The sequence below is a fragment of the Desmodus rotundus genome, chromosome 3, assembly GCF_022682495.2.
Source record: "Desmodus rotundus isolate HL8 chromosome 3, HLdesRot8A.1, whole genome shotgun sequence".
NCBI classification, from domain to species: domain Eukaryota; kingdom Metazoa; phylum Chordata; class Mammalia; order Chiroptera; family Phyllostomidae; genus Desmodus; species Desmodus rotundus.
Window position 1 is genome coordinate 15,929,675 of NC_071389.1, and position 21,052 is coordinate 15,950,726.

Sequence of the window (21,052 nt, forward strand, 5' to 3'; positions counted from 1 at the left end):
AACTACTGTCCAGAGTTTCCAGTCTAATGGGAGAGAGAATCCACACCCTAAACATTTCTGACCTAATGGTAGTGATATAACCCCTGCCCTTAGTGTCCTAAATTTTAGGGATGAAAGTCTGGTCCCCTGCCTGAGGCAGGAGACAGCCCTACCATCTCTGTCTGAAGTAGAAGAGACTGGACCTCACTCTGGGGGACCCTAGTCTAACGAGGTCACCGTTGACCAAGTCAGGCAGGCACAGGAAGCTCCATCTTTGGGCAGTGGAGAATGACTGGGCCAAGTGTGGGTCCTGGCAGGCTTGCTGGAGGAGAGGGGCACTGAAGCTTACAGGAAGACAGCAGAAGCATTTGTGGGCCAGGTTAATGAAGTCTGGTGGGGAGCTCTCGGCCTGCAAGGCCTCTTTGGGACCTTCACACTGAACACCATTGAGAGAGACAGCAGGTTCCAGAGCTAGGCAGTGCAGAGTCTGAGGAAGCTCTGGCAGCCATGGGCAATAGGAGATGCGTTGGAGGGCAGGATTCTGGTCCTCAGACAAATCACTGGGCCTCATTTTCCCCATCTGTGCAGGGGGTAGAGATGAGATTGATCTCCAGCTCTAAAATCAAATGGCCAGCTCTCAGCTCAGGAGTTGGGAGACCAAGGAGATCTGCCACATCGCTGAGACTCAGGTTCCCTGGTGTTGGGTGGAGGGGAAGGCTGGAAGGCCCAGAGCTCTGCTCAGCTGTTAGGCAAGGACTGACAATTAGGGGTCTTGGGGATATTCACCAATTTGAATGGGCATCCCCAGAGGCCTACTGATTGCAGCTGCTGGGAAACCACCCCCCAACCCCCCACCCCCCACCCCCAATCAGCTTTGGTTTCAGTCTGGAGATGCCCACTGGGGCCACTGGGAAAAAGTCTGGACACCTGGGGATGGGGTGGTGTACTCAGCAGGCAGGGGAGGTGGCACCAGTGCCAGCAGTGCTTTAGTATCTTGGATCCACTCACTCCCGTTTGGGCAAGGACTGCTTCCCAGTGCCCTCCAGGATCATCAACCAGCAGAGCTACGGGCAGCCAGTGGCTTTTGCTGCTGCTGCTATTTATTGCGGATGGAGCCCTCAATCTGCCTGGTGAGTGTCCACATACACCCTTTCCATCTATCCTCTGGGGACTCTCACAGCCCCTCATCCGGCTGGCCAGAGAGGGGAAGAAGGTGGTGGAAGATCGGGTAGTATCCCCAGGAAGATCCTATAATGTGACCATAGCCATCCTCCGTCTCACCTCTAAACTGTCTCAAAGGCTTGGGTACCAATGAGTTTGGAGGCAGAAACATGATGGGATGACCTCCAAGGGGCTCCTGGCTTTGCTCATCCATCCTCTTCCAGGATGCCATCTTTGTCCACGTGTTCTATTTTGTCCATCACCTCAGCTGTCTCCCCCTTTTTGTCTGTTCTATGGGCTGGGCCAAGAGCTCGGAGTTTCAGCAGGCTAGTTTTTTCCACACTGGCCTAGAACTGAGAGTCTAGGGGCTCGGACACCTGTTGCCCTCTCTTGCCCTACTCCAGCAAAGAGCTTTGCTGAGCCTGAGGTTGGAGTGCAGCCCTAGATCCTGAGCTCCTAGAACAGTGTGGTGGAAAATATTGGGAGGTGGCTGGAAATTGCATGTTTCATCACTCCCATGAGTCCATGACTTTTTCCAGGAATGGTAGTATCCTTGGCAAAGCACCGAGGAAGTAGATAGTAATTTTCGTGAGATGAACAGAAGGGATGATTATTACCAACGGCACGTTGAGCGCCTAGTATATGCTAAGCACTGTGCTAGGTGCTTCACATGCATTACCTTATTTAATCCTTATGACCATCAGTGAGGTGGATACTGTTATCATCCCTGTTTTACTGTTGAGGAAACTGAGGCTCAGAGACATGAAGTGATTTGTCCCCCATTACAGAACTTGGATTCTATCACAAGCCACAGTCCATTTCCTCTCAAAGGAGCTGCTGTGGACAGGAAACCTCACCAAATCTGTAACTGTGGCAAACTTCCAATTAATATCACAACTTAATACGCAGATTAATATATATAAGGAAAAATGAAAGGCCAACATAGCCAAGATAATTCTGAAGGACAAGATGGGAGATTCACTCTACCAGATACTGAGATTTACATTAAAGTAACAGTAACATAACATGGCGTTGGTGCAAGGAAAGACAACAGTGAACCAATGAAATGCAAAAGAGGGCCTGGGACTCAGCCCGGATACATAATGACAGGGAACATGGCAAGTCAGTGGGGAAAGGATGGACTTTTCCATAAGGAGGCAGGGACAACTGGCTAACCACGTGGGAAAACCCCCCAGAAAATTAGATCCAATGGAAACATCTCTCCCTGCAATAAAAACTTAAAACCCCTGTAGTAATACAACTGTTCATTTCAGCCTAGACTTTTGTAGCAAACAGACCCTTGGGTCACCAGAATTCAGAGGGCTCCTCCAAGATTGAACCCAAGTACCTCACTGCACTGAAGGGGACATGGAGGCGCTGAGCAGGGTGGGATCTTCCCCAAGATCACAGAACAAGCCAGTAATAGAACCGGGTCTAAATCAGGCACAGAACCAGACATAGATCCCCCTACTCTTTCCATGTGTCCTGGCTAGCTCCCCTGCCCTATTGTGACCTCTTAGGTGTGCACAGGGCTGGAAGAAAGTTGGGTGTGGAAGGAGCAGGTTCCAGACAGGGGCAAAGTTGGAGACAAGGGTCAGTGCCTCCTCAGAGCTAGGTTGCGAGAATGATGAGCCTGTCACCCTAGTTGGGTCACCTCCAGTTTTCTGCATTAGACCTTTGACAACTGCCAAGAATGCAATGACAGGACATCAGGTGATGGGCCTATTTCTGCCCATTACCCAGGGAAAAGAGGAAGGTTTCCAGGGGATCCAGCTCAGTGCAGCTGATCTTGGCTCTTCTCTCTAGAGAGAGTGAATGAAGCTGTCTTTGTGAAGCAGTGAAGCATAGTAGGGAAGACACGGGGCTCTGGGGTCTAATGAACCCGGTTTCAAATACAGCACCACCATTCCTGGCTGTGCGACCTGTCTGGGCCCAGTTTCTCCATCTGATTAGTAGAAATAATAGTCCTAACCTCAGGTTGGTTGTGAGGATTCAATGAACCAATGTTCATCTGAGCACCACCTTACTCGGACAAGGTGAAAATTGAATGATGTCAAAACTGTCCTTGACTGCTTTTGCACTAAATAAAGCTGATGGCTTTCAATGAGGGGTCAGGTCATATAAAAAACTGTATATCTTTAAATATTAGACTCATGTTCAATGCAATAGGAAACACATCAAAAAGTATCAAGAAATCAAAGACCAATGTGGTAACAGATTTCTGTTTTTTCTGATTCTGTCTCCAGAATATTCATTGAGTGGAAGGAGACATAGTTGCCTGCTTTAGTTAAATTTGACCTCCCTGGCATGTATCATCTGAGATCTATTTCACTGAGCTGGCACATAAACATATGAACACATTAAATGTAGTTTGTGTTAATGTTACTTTTATTGAATCTTCCAGCAAGGATACTTGGTAAGTGAGAACATCTGAGAAGAACCCTGAATTGGTGGAGGGAACAGGTGTGTTGGTTTCTTTTCATTTGTTTGTTTTACAGGCATTATTACCACCTGGGGGTGTGAGTCAGCGATAAGAACTTCTGTACCTAAGGAAGTCACAATGTGTTCAGACACATCCTCAGCTCTACCCAACAGTAAGAGAGACAACACCCCTACAGTTCCACTTAACACCTCAGTAACAGCCAGGAGGGCAGCAAGAGCAGAGGCCCAGACGCATACAACACCAGCTAAAATTTCAACTTCACCACCAGCCTACAACTCTGCTGGGTCCACTAGCAGGCAACCGCAATGCATAACCCTCAGAAGGAACAGGGAAGGACAGCCTCATCCACTATGACCACTTCAGATGAGACCTCAGAACAGAATCAGAGAGCTTCAACTGCAGCCCCATTAGCACCAAGTCCCACAGTCAATATATTGGAAATATCAGTGTCCACCGACTCTCAGAAGTTATCCACCCTCAGAGCTCTGACAGGTTTAAACACACCAGGCAATGACATTACATCACCAGTGTCCATGGCAACCACTATCTCTAAGATGTCAATATCCCCAACAACACTGAACAAAATCACTGCCGTGAAAGGATCTCCGCCCATGACAACCAGTGCGGTTATCTGCACCGCTTCACTAACATTGACCATCCTAGGAGCTACTGTTCTCCGGACAACCATATCTGGGATTCAGGAAGGGGAAACTACAGCTGCACCCCCAACCCCAACAATAGCCCCCACAATGGGCATGCTGTCCAAAACACATCACAACATCACCACGCAGACACCCTCCCATGCAGTGGATTCAGCCCCCGGCACTGGCCCTGCAACAGCCCAGTCACCTGAGGTAACAGCTGTTCATCCAACAGCCCTTATCCCCAGCTCCTCAGGGACAACAAAATCCTCTGCCATGGCTGGGGCCAGTCAAGCTTCCCCTAAACGTACCCAGACCAGTATTTCTGGAGCAGGAGCCTGTGCTTCAGACGAGTACCTAGACAGCAAGGGCGTCTGTATGTGCAATGAGGTGGGGGCCAGAGTGGACACCATACACTGTGAAGGCCCAGAGGGAATGGGAGGGTGGGTGAGGTTCTGTCAGACATTGGCATCTAAAGAATCCATCCAGGTACAGGTGGTCTCTAGTCAGAGGACAGAGCGCTGGGCCTCAGTGCAGGGTTGCTACAACACAGTGCACACACCGGTTGGCTTATAACAAAGAAACTTAGTCCTCACAGTTCCGGAGGCTGGAAGTCTAAGATCAAGGCACCAGCAGATCAGGTATCTGGTGAGAGCCTGTGTCCTAGTTCATAGACAGCTGCCTTTTTCAGTGTGGGAGGGGCAAACCAGCTCTCGGGCCCCTTTAAAAGGACGGTAATCCCATTTATGAAGGCTCCACCCTCATGACCTATTCACCTCCCAAAGGTCCCACCTCTTAATACCATCGTTTTGGAAGTTCGGGTTTCACCTGTGGGTTTGGGGGACACAAACGTTCAGTCCGTAGCAGAGGTGGAATGGATGGTTTGTCCGCCCTTACCACTAAGACTCTCACTACTGGCCTGAGATGAATCCATCCTGGGGAAGGAGCTGATGATTTACTGAAGACAAAGGCTGTAGCCGCAGCAGAGGCCTGGAGGGCTGAGCCAGGAAAATGAGGCCAAAATCTTGTTGTGGCAGATAATGTAGAAAGGCTGACGTCACAGGGCCTCCGCCAGGTGGTGCAAATAACATCCAGACCTACCCTCTGGGAGGGTGGAAACTGGGTCCTGGGAACCAAAGAGATGACATTGTCCCCCAAACACGTGTCTGCCATAGTTGAAATAATTCTAACTCCCTAAACATGCAAATTTAACACGATTCTGCTTTTCCTAAAATAACTACTTTGCTTTTCTAAATATCGAATTCCTTCAAAAAAATGTCTCTTTGCACTCCTGCTCTGGTCTACTAGGTACTCCAGGCTTGGGATGAAGTTTCTACGACCTTCAAAACTGGGCAGTGCGTAATTTATAGGCCAGTATTTTCCAAAATGTATTTTATGGGACACCAGTGCTATGGGATTTCAGTAGACATTAGACTAACAAAAAGGGTGCCATTGTCAAATACACTTGGGAAATACTGGATTATACAAAACTTTCTTGACTGCAAGACTTCTCAGAGCCTTGAAAGTTTAATATTCCACTGTTCACTGACTCCCTAAAAAGTCAGATTTTTACAGCAGATTTTAGCATGCATTTTCCAAGAGTGTCTGTCCCCAGAATCCTCGTGTTGAAGAACATTTACACAGCACCTTGGAGAGTCCTGTGTTGCAGGGGACCGGGAATCCGGACAGCAGCTGAATGGTGCTGGTCAGGGAGAAGTGACCAGGATGACAAGTCCAACCCAGGAGGGATTTAGGGGAGTTAGTCAAACTCTGAGTACGAGGTGGCTCAGTAGGAGGGTTTTCTTTTTATTTTAGATTTTTTTTTTTTTTTTTTTAGGGAGATGGAAAGGGAGGGAGAAATAGAGAGGGAAACATCGATGGGCTAGAGATGCACTGATTGGTTGCTTCTCACACAACCCCAACTGGGGACCTAGCCCGAATCCCAGGCCTGTGCCCTGACCAGTAATCAAACCAGCACCCTTTCAGTCCGCCGGGCAGCGCTCAATCCACTGAGCCACACCAGCCAGGGCAGTAGAGGGTTTTCAAATGTCATCATAGTCTCTTGGTAAGACCGGGGTTTCTGTGCTCACTCTCACAATGCTGCACATGTCCATCCATAGAAAATATAAAGTATATCATTGTTTTCATGCATTAAGAATGACATAGCTTTTTTAAAAAAAATTATTGATTGATTTTTAGATAGAGGAAACGGGGAGAGAGATAGAGAGAGAGAGAGAGAAACATCGATTTATTGTTCCAGTTATTTATGCATTCACTGGTTGCTTCTTGTATGTGCCCTTACTGGGGATTGAACCCAAAATCTTAGTATATTGGGATGATGCTTCAACCAACTGAGCTACCTGGCCAGGGCCCAAAACAGCTGCTGCTGCTGCTGCTTCTTTTATTTAAGGGTTTTCTTTATTTATTTTTAGAGAGGGGAAGGCGGAGGAAAGAAAGGGAGAGAAATATCAATGTGTGGTTGCCTCTTGAGCATCCCCTACTAGGGACCCTGCCCACAACCCAGGCATGTGCCCTGACTGGGATTTGCACCAGCGACCCTTTGGTTCACAGGCCAGTGCTCAATCCACTGAGCCACAGCAGCCAAGGACGAAGGTGGCTTCTTTATGTTAGTTTTTCCCTGTGAGTAAGAACATGGACCCTGCCAGCAAGATTACCTGGGTTTGAATTATCCCTCATTTTCTTCTTATGGGAACAATAAGAGCATGTTTATTTCACAGTGTTAGAGCTTGAGTGTTAGCCCTTATTAATATTATTATTTGGCACTCCGTATCACATTGTATTAGTTGCAATAGGAGAAATGTATGTGATTGGCTTAAACCCTGCCACATCCACCAACACACACTGGTACACACTACCTGCTCTTAAATTGCTGCCCATCTCTCTGACCAAACATGCTACCAAGATAAAGACTGAGCTTTTTTAAAAAGAAAAGGAAAAAAATACTTAAATTCAAAATGATGAAACAAGTCCAGACATGTTTTACAATAGATTTCCGTTATTTTTTAGTGACTAACCATTAAGCAGTTCATCCCAATTACAACAGAAAGTACGAAAAGAGAGCAGGCACAGAAAGAAGGGCAGGGGTGAGTATTAGCTTCTCATTCCTCACCCAAAACGCGCTGGTGTTTGGTGTCTGTCAGGACACCTTGTGGAGCCGATGGTAGAAGACCAACTCAAACTGGCTTGAGCAAAGTAAATACATTAATTTAAAAAACTGGAAAACATGGAGCAAAATAAAACAAAATTCATTGGTTCATGAAACTAAAAAGACCTGAGGAGGACTTGAAGACTCAGACCCCTCCCCTCCGTGGCTCTCAAAGGAGCTCCCTCCACCCCTCCCTCAGCTCTGTCTCTTCGAGGTTTAGGCTTTTATAAGACAGAAAGAGCCATTAACTCCAAGCAGTTTAGGCCTCTTAAAACCCCCCCATGGCCCAGGCTACCTTTTGCAGTGGGAGGAAAATCAAAGACAAAACAAATTAATATCTTCAAAAATAATCTTGCCAGATAAGTAACAGAAACCAACTGGGCTGGCTAAGGGAAAACAGGAGAATTTATTACAAGGGTGTCTGATGGAGGCCAAGGCTCCAACCAAGTTCTCCAGGGACTGGGACTTGGAACTGCAAAAGTGGCAGGAGCCAGAAGGTTGCCTCTCTCCCTTCTCAATCTTGCTTCTCCCATTGGGCACCTGTACCTGTTTAATTCCTCTCTCCACACACTGGCTTTTCCTGTCTCTCAGCCAACACGGCAGCCTCAGGACTCTCAAGCTTGATACCATCTCCTTTGAGGCTCAGTTCCTGGGAAAGAAAATGCGAATGGATCACCTAAGGCTGTGTCCCCCAGTGCAATCATGGTACAGGGATCTCACCTCCTGTGAGGGAGAGTCTTTATCTAAGGGAGTCATTGTGGGTTGGGCTAATAGCCCCACAGTGTCTTTTCCAACCAGATTAGAACCAGTATCCCTTCCCACGGCGTCATCCCAGCCACCTCAGAGGGCCCTTACACTTGTTCTTGTCTTCCTGCAGAACTGTCCCGAGGGTTGGTGGCCCTGCACTGCAAGCCACAGAGATCGAGGTGGTCCTGAGCAGCTGCTTCCTGAAGACTCACCATTGGATCCTGAGGGAAGGTGCCTTCTCAGGATGCTCTGGTGTCAGAGAGATAATGGAAGGTCAAAATGCCCAAGTCTTCAGGACAGAGAAGAAGGAGGGTGCTTGTGGACTCCACCTCTCTGTAAGCAAGCTGGGAGGGGCCACCTGATAGGAAGGTGGGGCATGCGCGCGCACGTGTGTGTGTGTGTGTGTGTGTGTGTGTGTGTGTGTGTGTAGGGGCTGGGAAAACAGTGACTGGGCAAGAGTGGTGACTATTTTCATCTGGCTGAGGAATAATTCTCCAGAACTGAGTCAAGTCTTAGCCATGAGGCCAGTCTTTTGGGGGGGAAAGACCAATCCCCCATCATACTGGGAATGTCCTTATATATGGTACTGTGTTTGATGAATAGAGACATTGGTTTCCAAACTTCTCGGTCATGAAACCTTTTATATTTATTTATGAAACTATTTAATTTTATAGAACCCTTTACAATAACAACCACAATCAATATTTATTAATTTCTTATCATGTGTGTGCTATGTGCTGTGGGTCAAAGTCTATTTTTATACACATTATCTCATTAAATCTCCACAGTAATCCTGTGAAGTGCCCATTTTACAGATGAGCAATCTGAGATCAGCAATCTTCATTGAGGGATGTCCCTAACTCTCACAGTTAGTTATTAACAGAGCCGGTTTGCACTCTTCACCAGTGCTGCTGCCTCCTTTCTTTGGAAGAAATCTTACAAAAGTGCTGAATATAAAAGTAAATATACAGAAGCAGTTTGGCTCTGATTGAATGAGGGAGGAGGAAGGGTGTTCTGCTGGGTCAACTTCCCCCTCACATACAAGTGGATTTTCATGTCTCTTTGGGATGTCCTCTGGGGCTCCTTTGGCTCAGTTTGAAAATCAGACTGTCATCCAGGGGTGACTTAGTTCCACTGGTGTCTACCATCATCCCTGGTTCTGCCACCCCTCGGAGACTCACGTGGTGCCTTGCTTAGGTCATGGAACAAAGTTGGCAGTTTCGACACACATTAGCTAAATCCACGGCTATGCCTCTAAAACTCTGCGTCCTTTATAATAACCGCTTTATTTTATAGCAACAAAACAAGTCATTTTGACTCTTTTTTAAAAACCTTATGGAAATAATAAAATATTGGTAGGGGAACTCAAGAATTAAGTATTTTAGCCTTAGTTATAGTTGATAGGCTTAAGTGACTCATGCATGTGAAAAGCTGTCATTCCAGGAAGTGGAATGCCTGACTCCTGGAGGTCCACGAGCAGGTCCACCTTTGTGTCCCAGGGTCAGGATGGTATCTGAGCCATTGTGTTCCAGGGAAGGAATATCTATGATGCAGATGAAAAATTGTTGATCATCAGATAAAGAAATACTAGGAAAATCTCCTTGGACTGCAACTTTTGTCTGACTAAACTTTTTTCCAAGCCCCTCACCTATCCTTTTCTTCTCCTTATAAAAAGGTTGGCTTGAAATGAGATGTTAAGGTAGTTTTTAGGGCACATAACCCACCATCTTCTCAGATCACCGGCATCTGAATAAAGTGCCCATAAAGATTCAATCCTGGCCTCTAATTATTGGTTCTGGTGGTGGCAGGCAGAACAAATGCCAACTTTTCTGGTTTCTATATAAAAAAGATATATGAATCCTGGACTAGAGACCAGGACTTGGCAATTTTCACAAACACCCTAGCAATTCTTTTATTTATTTATTTCTGAGGGATTCTAAAACACACACTGATATTTGAGAACCACTGGCACCTAGGTTAAGAACATGGGCTGTGGTATCAGGGAGATGTTAAATTCGGGCTGTCCCTTGCTTTCATCAAGCCTTTTAACTCTGTAAGCCTCAGTATGCTCTTCTGTAAAATGGGACTAATAACAGAGCCCTCCTCAGAGAATCATGGTCAAACCATAATGCCTCGCATACAGCCACATGCTCAGTGAAGTCGGGCCACCACTTTTATTTAAATAAACAACTTGCAGCCAATCAAGATGGGAAGTTTCCTCAGGAGATCTGAGAGTAACGGCTGCCTCCCTGTCTTCTCTAGACCAATAGCAGCCATTCCCTCTATTCCCTGGAGGAGCTGCTTCTGAAGGATCTCCCTGGTTTTACCACTTCCAACTCCACAATGCTCAGCCTCAGTTGTGTGTACCCTCCGGTGATGAACGTCAGCCAGACCCACCCCTACCCGGTGACCTGCTTCCCGTGAGTTCTGCTCTGTCAGCTTCCTCTCAGGCTGGGCGTGGTGGAGGTTCCTGAGTTCCCATTGCTATGTCTAATCCAGATAAAAGGAGTCAGCACCCTCAGGATGATGGTTTTCCATGACCACCACCCAGCAACCATGGAAACCTGTTAGATCAAGACTCAAAGCATTAGTGGAAGAAAAAAAGATGCTTTCGTGAAGTAATGTGTCATGGGCTGTCTATGTAAGTTACCATGCAGTGGGATGGCTTGGATGGCTTCAAGGGTCCTAGGTCTGGGGATCTATGAAGAGGGTCCTCACTTTTTAGGAGGTCCAGAAGGAAGCTTAGCAGATTTGCTCCTCCCCTGCCTTATTCTCTCTAGCTACAAGTGCTCAGTGACCTTGGGTGCGAGGCAGAAATTCAGTGGGTGTCCCTCCCTATGGGGTCCACCTCTGGGGTCCCCCTCTGGGGTCTCCTTCCAGTCTCTCTCCAGATATAGCACCATCCATGTTCCAGGGACTGGGGACACCATCGTCATCCTGGGCATCTCCACGGACCCTGAGCTCTCATCTCCACTTGAGAACAGACCATCTCCCCTTGGCAAGCCTCTCTACGTGGTCCTCAGAGTCACAAGCAGTGATCCAGACAGATTTGCCCTGGGGGCCAATGAGGTCTTTGCCAGCACCAGCATCTTCATAACAGGTGCAGCTAAGGCCACCTATGACTTTGTGAAGGAGAGGTAAGTGCCTGTCAGGCCCTGGTAACCTCCTGCCAGTGCCAGACTAGCTCTCGGACTATGGTTTGTGCTGGGCTCTTTTGTACCCACGAGCACAGATCTGTCACTCCCCTCTGTACCCCTGGTATATACACACTGGGAGGAAGTAACTGCTGAGTGAATGTTTGTTGAGTGAATACAAATATTATTATTATTCCCATTTTGTAGATGATTAAATTAAGGCATAGGGAAATTCAGGTCTGTCCAAGATTACAGCCAATAAATGACATGCATTCCTTTTATTCTTTGCTCAAACAGTTATTGAGGGCCTACAATGATAAAAGTACAACACAAAACCAAAACTAACATTCAGAGTGCTATCCACTGTTAGACATTTGGCACGTGTTACATTTAATAGCTAATTATAGCTAATACTGACACAGCATTTACTCCCTGGCGAGTCATTGTTCAAGTCGCTGCACACATATTAACTCTTTTAAGGCTTACAACACACTGCATGAGGTAATATTTTTGTTATGTTAGAGATGGAGAAACCAAGGCTCAGTTCACACAATTGGTAAGTGGCCGATCTTACTAAGTGTTGGGGACACAAAGATAGGTAAGGCGAAGTCCTGACCCTTAACAGCTGATGGGCTGGAGAAGTTGCTGAAGGAGCTGGGTCTCCTGACTTTTACATTGTATTTAATTAATATTAACAAGTCTTTACAGAGTGCAGTGAATCATTCGTGACCTCATTTATTCCTCAAAACAGCCCTGTGAAGTATTATTTCCCTCACTTTAGAGATGAGGGGATTAGAGAAGTTTCAAAGAGTTTAAACGACTTTACCAAGGACGCACTTTTCTTCTACTCATGCTCCACTGTCCAGGTTCTGAAACATTAAGTCTGTCCTAGCGTGTAATTCCTCCCTTTTCAGGAAGAAATAGAACTTAGTCATTAGGGTATGGGTGGGCACTGGAGCCAGTCTGCTACCTGAAGAAATTTGGGGAACCTACTCAACCTCTCTGAGCCTCAACTTCCTCATCTTTAAAAAAAGAAGGGGTTTATCTAGGGGGAAACTAGAATGGATTTATTGAGGTGAGCTTGAGCCCTAGAATAAAGGTTACGAAGACTAACTAAGCTTTGGGTAGTACAAGAGACAGAGATCGGAGGGGTGACTCCCCAGTGCCCACAGGAGGTAGCATCTGAATGGACAGGTAACTCGGTGGGAAAGTAGTTTGCTGTCCTGTGGGCTTTTTCTTTCTTTTTTCTTTCCTTTTCTTTTTTTAGGTTTTTTGCATAGACTGGTTTCTCTTCCTAGAGCACTCAACTCACTGGTACCCATGTGGAAAACTCTCATCTCCTTTAAGTCTGCTAAAATGTCACCATTGCTACCCTGTCTGTGCTTTTTAAAACCGCACACTACCCTGCACTCACCTGCTCTAGATCCCTTTTTGTTTCTTCTATCTGCTTATCACCTCTGAACTATATACTTTGTTACATGAGATCATTTACTTTTTTTAATTAAGTTATTTATTGTTTGTCTCCCCTCACCCACAAGGGAATAGGAGGTGTTGGTCAGTTTTGTTCACTCGTGTTCCCTAATTCTTCCAAGCATCTACAACAGAGCTATGTAAGAATGCATTTCTATCCACGGCCTCTACACCACAGGTCTATGCAAATATTACCAGTTATAGTGAAGCAGATACATTTAGGTTATTGTCACCTCAGAAAGTCACCATGATAATATTGCGAACAGTTCAGATCACGATCTCCGAATTCCTTAGTTCAGAATTTAATGTCTGTCAAGAGTTTGCCACCAGTCCCGACAATTGCCACCAGTAACTGAGGTTTCCTTTTTCAATTTGGAGCAGGTGGTCGTAACAAGGGGTCACTGATAAGCTATGTTCAGTCAAGAAACCAACTTTATTGAAAGGACAGAGCCTTAGGGGGGAAAATTATAATGAAGAAAAATAAAAGGTCACCTCACCATGAATTACCACCAACACTATCAAAATAATAATAGTAAGGAAGAAGAGGGGGAGAAGAAAGAAATAGACAGAGGGGAAGAGAAGTTTGGTGTTTTGTTTTTATTTTTTTAAGGAAGAATAAGAAAAGAAAGGGGAAGGGGCAAAAGTATTGTCTTCGTCCTAGGACTGAGGTGAGGATGAAATGAAATAACGCATGTAAAGTTCTCAGCAAGAGACCCGGCACCTACAATCACACAGGACAAGCACAAAAGGGAGACATCGGTGTTTGTCCATCCACACTGCGGGCCCCAGGCCGCGGCTCCTACAAATGAGTGACGCTGCCTCTCCCCACAGCTGTCCAGTCAACCACCGGTTGCTCTGGGGCCTGCGGGACAACGGGGCCTCTCTGGAGGTGACACTGCCCTTCAAACTGTTCCCCCTGAACAGCGATATGCTCTACCTGCACGGCATACAGGTATGAGCATACAGGTAGAGCATACAGGTAGATATGCTCTACCTACACGGCAAGTGACCCTGTGTGACAAGCAGGCGGGCGCCCGTGCCCACCCGTGAGCGGACAGCTCGGGTGGGGGCTCCTGGCCATCCCTGCACCGTCGGCGGGTGTCCGCTCGCGGGCGGCCAGCGGGGAGCCGGACGCCTAGCCTTGCGGTCTTGCTGCGGGAAGGGCGGGAGGGACGTGGAAGGCGCGGCCGGCGGAGACACGGGCCCAACTGGCCAGGACAGGGCTGTGGGTCGGCCTGTGCGGGGGCTGACTTAAGCCGCCGTATTCTAGGGCCTGGCGTCGAGCGGGCTGGTGAGCTCACTGCGGCTGCCCGAGCCTCCCGCAAAGGCCGGATCTGATCGGGGTGGGAAGGGGCGTGCTACCCTTACGCTGGGGTCCCGACCGACCTGCAGTCGGAGGGATCCGCCTGGGAAGCACGCGGCCCGGGCACGCCCGCGGTCGGGGAGCGGCCGGCGGTGTTGGGGCCCATCCGAGTCAGCGGTAACTGTCTTCTGGGAGCCTCTCCCCGACGTGCTCCGAGACCCCAACCCTTCACTAGGCCCCCTCCTACCTGCACGCCCCCTTACTCCTTCCTAAATCCACGTCTCCTTTCCAAGCCCCTGTCCTCCTGGCCTGCGTCTGTGCTCTGGAAGGCTCTTCCCCTTACCGGGTCCTTCTGTTGCTCAGTAAACTCAGAGTCTGCGTCCTCTCCCTGTCCTCCATTTCTCACCTTCCCGGCCTCAGCGGAGCACTTCTCTCCCAATCCGTTGGGACTGGCTGGCTGGCACAAGGGACAAGGGCAGATAAAGTGCTTCCCAGAGAAGGTCAAGTTAAAGGAGTTCACCATCACCAAGCCCTTATATGAAATGTCAAAGGGATCTATCTAGAAAAAGAAGATCAAAACTATGAACGGTAAAATGACAACAGACTCACAACTATCAACAACTGAACCTGAAAAACAAAAGCAAACTAAGCAAACAACTAGAACAGGGACAGAATCACAGAAATGGAGGTCTCATGGAGGGTTATCAGTGGGGAGGGGGAGGGGGAGAATGGGGGAAAAGGGACTGTACCAGTCCCTGTGCCAGCGTGGGTCCGTAAGTCCTCCTTGCTGGTCTCCAGCCCTCTCAAGATCCCACCCTCAAGGGAAAGCCTGTCTCCCTAGTAAGCCTATTCTTATTAGAGGCAGAAGGTTCATCATTACACCCTCGTGAGTCCCAGCTTCAAAAAGGGATCAGCTTTTTGCCCAATATTGAAATTGTGGGAGCATGTTGCCCATATCCTGTCAGGATGGCTCCTCAAGCTTAATCTTTCTTTCTATGTGGTTTTAGAGTCCAGGCTTCCAGCAGCAGGAGTTCGGCAGGTTGGTACACAAGGGCGGCACCAGGGCCCGGGGGTGCGTACTGGGTTCTGGCAGGTGCTGTGCTTGGATCCCATTTCTGCTCAACTCTGTGACTTGGGAGAAGTCAGTTTACCGTCTTGGAGCCCCATCCTCCTTAGCAGTACATGAATTATTGTGAGGTAGTCATAGTGTTAACGTAAGAACGTCCACACCTGTAGAGAATTTTTATGGCTTTTTTTAAAAGGTATGTTTTATTAATTAAGCTATTACAGTTGTCCCATTGTTTTTCTCCCCTTTATCCCCCTCCACCCTGCACTCCCCCTCCCACCAGCACTGCCTCCCCTTAGTTCCTGTCCATGGGTCGAACATGTAAGTTCTTTGGCAGAAGCCATTTCCCATACTATTCTTACCCCCCCCCCGTCTACTTTGTACCTACTAATTACGCTTCTTATTCCCTGTACCTTTACCCCATTCTCTCTCCTCCCCCTCCCCCTGATAACCCTCCATGTGATCTCCATTTCTGTGATTCTGTTCCTGTTCTAGTTGCTTGCTTAGTTTGCTTTTGTTTTTTTAGGTTCAGTTGTTGATAGTTGTGAGTCTGTTGTCATTTTACCGTTCATAGTTTTGATCTTCTTTTTCTAGATAAATCCCTTTGACATTTCATATAAGGGCTTGGTGATGGTGAACTCCTTTAACTTGACCTTCTCTGGGAAGCACTTTTTCTGTCCTTCCATTCTAAATGATAGCTTTGCTGGATAGAGTAATCTTGGATGTATGTCCTTGCCTTCCATGACTTCGAATACTTCTTTCCAGCCCCTTCTTGCCTGCAAGGTTTCTTTTGAGAAATCAGCTGATAGTTTTATGGGCACTCCTCTGTAGGTAACTCTCTTATTTTCTCTTGCTGCTTTTAAGATTCTCTACTTATCTTTAATCTTGGGTAACTTAATTGTGATGTGTCTCAGGATGTTCCTCCTTGGGTCCAATTTCTTTGGGACTCTCTGAGCTTCCTGGACTTCCTGGAAGTCTATTTCCTTCTTTTTATGTTTTTTTTTTTTCTTTTGCCACAACTAATGGCAATTGCTGAGAAGCAAGATCTCAAATGGTCCAGAGAAATACAGTTTTGCAGTTTCTTTTATGCATTTCAGATTAAGAAGGGAACAGGCAGTGACTGGATTTAGGGTAGTTAGCAAGATACTGTGCTCTCTTGAGGTGGTTATGCTTATTTCAAAGGTGCATTCACCTAAATGCACACACACAAAACAATGGATGGGGCTTGCTTATCACAAAGATAAAGCTTTTACTGAGAAGTCATATGCCTGGGGCTGCCTACCCAGCAAGACCTGCCCAGTTAGGAATTTATGATCAGATCACCCTGTTAGGTTAACTTAGAACCTCTTTTTTGTCCACAGTAGAGTTTTATACCTCATCAGAACCTGAGATTCTCCAGAAATGATTTAGAATAGGGCTTGAAATTTCAAGACATAGGGCCAGGCATGTGACAACAGTGGGGCGGGGGCTGAGTGAGGTCTACACTGAATTAGTGGATTTCATCTCTCTATCTCCATCTGCCTCACCCCCAAGCTAATGGAGGGTTTGGCATGAAGTCAGTCCAGGAAAGTTTTGTTTAAAGAATGAATGAATGGCCCTGGCTGGTGGTTCGATTGGAGCATTGTCCCGTATACCAAAAAGGTTGTGGGTTTGATCTCTGGTCAGGGCACATACCTAGATTGTGGGTTCCACCCCCAGGAAGCAACTGATCAATGTTTCTCACATCAATGTTTCTCTATCTCTCTGCCCCCTCCTCTATAAAATCAATAAATATGTCCTTGGGGAGGATTTAAAAAAAAAAAGAGTGAATGAATAGATTACTAAGTAATCCCCAAAGTGGAATATCTCAGCCTAAAAAATTTTCTAGGCTCTCAAATCTTTTCTTTCTTTCTTTCTTTCCTACAGGAGCCTGGATGGCTATCTTTCTTCTGATGAGGATGGGCTGGATATAGGGATAAAATCCTGCCTGGGGTCCATGCTCCAACTCTAGCACTTGGCCTTTAGCTTAGTTGCCTGAAGCAAAGGTGAGGTGGAGGAAGATTTAGGGAGAGGAAACTACTGTTTGGTAAGTCATGTGGCTGCTGAGCCTCAAGCCATGTTTCTTCACCCAACTTTCCCTTCCCATCTCTGATACTTTTCAAGGGCAAGATTGAGCCTCTCCATATGGTAGGGGGTAGAGCAGAAGGTATGACCAATAAATAGCAGGGAATTACACTTTGTCTGACTCTTTTTCTTTTAAGGTTTTACTTATTTAATTTTAGAGAGAGGGGAAAGGAGGGAGGGAGAGAGAAACATCATTGTAGGAGAGAAACACCAATCAGTTGCCTCTCACAGGCCCCTAACCCAGGGACCTTGACCACAACCCAGGCATGTGCTCTGACTGGGAATCAAACCAGTAACCTTTTGGTGTGCAGGCTGGTGCTCAGTCCACTGAGCCACAGAAGCCAGGGCTGTCTGACTCCTTTTCCATGTAATCTAACCACAAAGTTTATATGAGGAATGGTGTGTGTGTGTGTGGTCACTTATTCCTCTATAGGTCTCTCTTCCCCCATGTGTAAAATGAAAGAGTTTGACTAGATGATCTCTGCTTCAGCATGGGGACTCTGACTCTTGTTCCAGGTTAAGTTCCTAGGCCTTGGCCACCTGGTCCTATATCTTTCTTCTGCAGAATAGGCAAGAGCTATTCAATTCCGTAATTACGATTAAGTGTACCCATATAATATAGTATCCTGACCATTAATTATTTATAATCTCATACAGTTCCTCTTTGTAGGAGAGGGTGGATACATGCAGCACTGTTATTGCTATCATTTATTCATTCAAAAACAGGTTGGAATATTATACTAAGTACCAGTTCCTGTGTTAGGCCCCGAGGATTCAACAGTATGCAAGATAGTCTTTGATCTTACAGAAAGACAGCCAAGTGCAGGAAGTAGATGGTATGGACCAGGAAGCAGGACAGGCTTTGTAAGTTGGTAGAGGTGGCACTGTCACAAAATCCTAAGAAGACCCTGTGCCTCTTTTTGTTTGTTTTACTTTTTTAAAAAAATTGATTGTATTTTTACAGAGGAGGGAAGGGAAGGAAAAGACAGGGAAAGAAACATCAATGTGAGAAACATTAATTGGTTGCCTCTTGTATTTGCCCCAACCAGGGACCGAACCTGCAACCCAGGCATGTGCCCTGATAGGAATTGAACCAGTGACTTTTGCTTTGTGGTACAATTCCCAACTAACCAAGCCACACAGGGTGTTGTTTGTTTTACTTTTGAAATACTACTTTTTGTTGGTATCTATAATCACTTTGAAATTTCTTGGGAAAATGTTGGTACAAGCAATAAAATAAAAGTTAAATTTAACTAACAGTCTTAATGTTTTAGTTGAAAAAACTTTTGTCATTTAATGCTTTAATAGCTCCTAAAAAATTAAGTCAAATGATCAGTCCATATTATTTTTCCCTATATATCAAAGTCACACATTTATTAAATCAGTGCAATTAATTGGGTTTCATTGGAAATTCATATTGACTTTACAGGTTTGGAGTAGACTATTTAAATAGCCCTACTGTGGCCCTGGCAAGGCAGCTCAGTTGGCTAGAGCATTGTCCCAGTACGCCAAGACTGCAGGTCAGTCAGGGCACGTACAACAGTCAACTGATGAATGCATAAATAAGAGGAACTACTAGTTGATGTTTGTCTCTCTAGAAATCAATTTTAAAAAATTAAACTTCTAGAAAAAAAAGCCCTGTTGACAAAGGCATTAACCCCTGCTCTTATTTAAAATAAATCCTGGAAGATAAGGGCAAAATATTATTGACTATACCATGCTTAAATATCTCAAGGAGAAAATAGAATGAAATAAAATTAAGTGAACAAGGAAGCTATTGAACTTCAGCTGTACTTAGTTGGCCATGTTACAAACAAACAAACAAACCTCTATTCTGTAACAATAGATACAGTGGTACCTTGGTACTCATTGTCAATTCGTTCTGGAATTCGTGATGAGTGCCGAAACTGATGAGTACCGAACAATGAAGCATTTTCTTTTGTGGGGCATCATTGTGACTCATACAAGCTCTAGCTTGTATGACATCTGAGCGATGACATCTGAGCAGGCACTGGGTGCTAAAATATTTTTTTTTCATCAAAATGCAATGAGTGCAGGACTTGACAAGTTCTGAAGCCGACCAGTAATGAGGTATGACTGTACTTATAAACTGCTGGACAACACTTAATGCTTGTGAAAGCAGCAGCTCTTATTACAACTAAAATGTAGTTCATTTTCTCACTTTCTTTGGGTAAGTTGGGGTGGGGCATATATGGCCAACTTGAGTCCTTTTTTAGTCATTGCAGGTAATAATTCCATTGATACACTTTATTAAAATAAGTAGCAAGTCTTTTTAAAATAATAAGATACGTGAAAATTTAAGAATACCTCATACCGCCCTGAACTGGTGTGGCTGTTTGTTGGGCATCGTCCCACAAAGTGAAAGGTCCCCCCGTTCCACCCCCAGTCAGGGCGTATGCCTGGGCTGCGGATTTGACCCCTAGTCGCAGTGCATATGAGAAACAACTGACCCATATTTCTCTCCCTCTTTTTCTCCCTCCCTTCCCCTCTCTCTAAAAATAAATAAAATCTTAAAAGAGACTATATCATACTTAAAAATTGATTGTGAATATTCTCTGAAGTTAACCCCAAAAGTCTTTGTTAAAATATAAATGAGGAGTCATTCACATTTTAAAACTGGTAGTGTAAGTTTCTTTTAAAATAAAGATATACATTGGAGAAAAACTGTACAAATGTACTGTTTGCCGTTTGTAAATTTATTTTTTCTTTTTTTAATTTTATTTTTCAATTACAGTTGACATTCAGTATTATTTTATTGCCATTTGTAAATTTAAATCTCAGCCTTTCACTGTTTCCAGTCAGGTTTCTCTTCCATTCTCTGTATCAGCTCTTCAAATCGTCCCGGTTCTTCGAAGTCCTGTACATGTTCCTGTTCCCTCCCTCCTCATAGACGCTTTTCACAAAAGAAATAGAAACCATGGAGTGGACGTTTCCATCACCTACCAGTCTACTTCCTATCCACCAGTCCACAGACTCATTCATTTAGACACCTATCCTTATCATTAATATTTTAACAATTTCTAATCTCAAAGAATACTCCCTATATTCATCTATCATCATACCCAGATTCATTATCCATGAAATCTCTTTTACGCCTTCTATATTCTTAAAATATGAGGGCAGAGATAGAACCCCGGAACACATCCCCAGAGTCCTTCCTCTAGTGAATTTGATCCAGTAATTAAAGCTCTTTAGTCTGGTTCTTCAAAGTTTAAAAAAAAAAAAATCACACAACTTTTGAATGTCTCTCTTCCCAAGCCAGGTTTTCAGAAACCCTGGAATTTCACTATCCTTTGGCTGATAGCTTTGTTCCTCCTTTAAACAATTTCCAAGTATGATTCTTAAATATATATTAATGCAAATAAATTTAGTTCCTTTTCCTGGGGACTGAATTTGGGTAGGAAGGCAAGACTAACCCTTCATCCCGAATCCTGCTCACAAAATGACCACTGACTCTAGCCCAGCCCAAGCCCTAACCCCGACGCGGCAGTGACCCGCATCGCAACCACCGGTCACCACCTGACTGATCCCCAGCTTCAGGTGGGAGTACTGATAAGGGGTAGAAAATGGGAGGAGAGCGGGGCAGGTTTCCGAGTGGGATTCCAGAATGATTTGCCCTGGCCTCCAGGTTCTCCATTTCCACATGCCCGGCAAGCTACTCCATGCATGCGCTAGCAGCACTCCTCGCAGCGGCGAGACTGGCTGGGGACTGAATAGGGGGGCGGGGCCATGCGCAGAGTGAGCCGACCACTCTCCGAGCCCAGGGCAGCGTGCTAGGGCGGAACGCCGGCGCGGTCCCACTCCTGATTGGTCGCAGG